Genomic DNA, 1,367 nt, shown 5'->3' with positions numbered 1-1,367 from the left:
TGAGTCGGTTCCGACTCAATGGCACCTGACAACAACATATACATAGAGAGAAGACTAAAGTTGTCAAAGACTTCATTTTGCTTGGATACACCACTAATATTCATGGAAGCAGCAGTCAAGAAATTAAATGACATATTGCATTAGGCAAGTCTGCTGCACAAGACCTCTTTAAAGTGTTGAAGAGCAACGTTATCAGTTTGAGGACTTGAGTGTGCCTGACCCAAGCCTTGGTATTTTTAATGGCCTCATATGCATGTGAAAGTTGGATAATGAATAAGGAAGACCATAGAATAATTGATGCGTTTGAGTTATGGTGTCGGAGAAGAATTTTAAAGGTATCAAAGACTGCCAGAAGAACAAACAAATCTGTGTTGGAAGAAGTACAGCAAGAATGCTCCTTAGAAGCCAAGATGACCAGACTTCATGTCTCATACTTAGGGAATTTTATTGGGAGAGACCAATCACTGGAGAAGGACATCATTCATGCATGGTAAAGCGGAGGGTCAGTGAAAACGAGAGAGACCCCTCAACTAGATGGACTGGCACAGTGGCAGCAGCAATGGACTCAAGCATAGCAGCAATTGTGAGGTTTTTGTATACAGGGTCACTATGGGTCGAAAGTGACTCAATGGGACTAACAATAACAATGACAACTGCTTCTTAAAATGAGCCCTGGTGTCATAGTGGTTGAGTGCTTGACTGCTAACCTAATAAAGGCTGGTGGTTCAAACCCACCCAGTGACATGAGGGAAAAGATCTAGAGATTTATTTCCATAAAGATTACAGCTAAGAAAACACTGGAGCAGTTCCACTCTGTAACACATGACTTCGCCATGAATCAGAATGAACTTTGCAGTACCAAAAAAAAGACATGGATTTTTTAAATCATTACGTTATAGTTTAAAAATGAAATATGATTAACAGCCAAGTATTTGCCCAGAGACACCTCCCAGCCACTCCTTTGATGAGACTTTGAAAGAAAAAACAAAATTATGAGACTAGTCTCTTAGATTCAATGACCACCATCTTGTCAAAGTGACTCTTTCCCAAGACGTTTTTCTGTTCTGGAAAACAATAAAGTAATCCAGGTTCAATGTTCAGAAAGCCAGCTGGAGTAAAGGAGAAAGGCACTCCAAATTTGGACCTCAGGTTCATTTTATTCAGTTCACTCATCTTTCTTGTATGAAATGACCTTCTGATTTTCCACAACATCTCCATGATTTATATAATGATGTTGATGTTGTTAAAGTTTCGTTGAGTCGATTCCGACCCATAGCAACCCTGTATAGGGTTTCCAAGGAGTGACTGGTGAGCTTGAACCGCCGACCTTGTGCTTCAAATGACCTTATTGTACATCAGGGTTATTT

The sequence above is a fragment of the Chrysochloris asiatica genome, unplaced genomic scaffold, assembly GCF_000296735.1.
Source record: "Chrysochloris asiatica unplaced genomic scaffold, ChrAsi1.0 scaffold00004, whole genome shotgun sequence".
NCBI lineage: Eukaryota > Metazoa > Chordata > Mammalia > Afrosoricida > Chrysochloridae > Chrysochloris > Chrysochloris asiatica.
The sequence above is the reverse complement of the archived record's forward strand: the minus strand, read 5'-3'. Positions refer to the sequence as shown.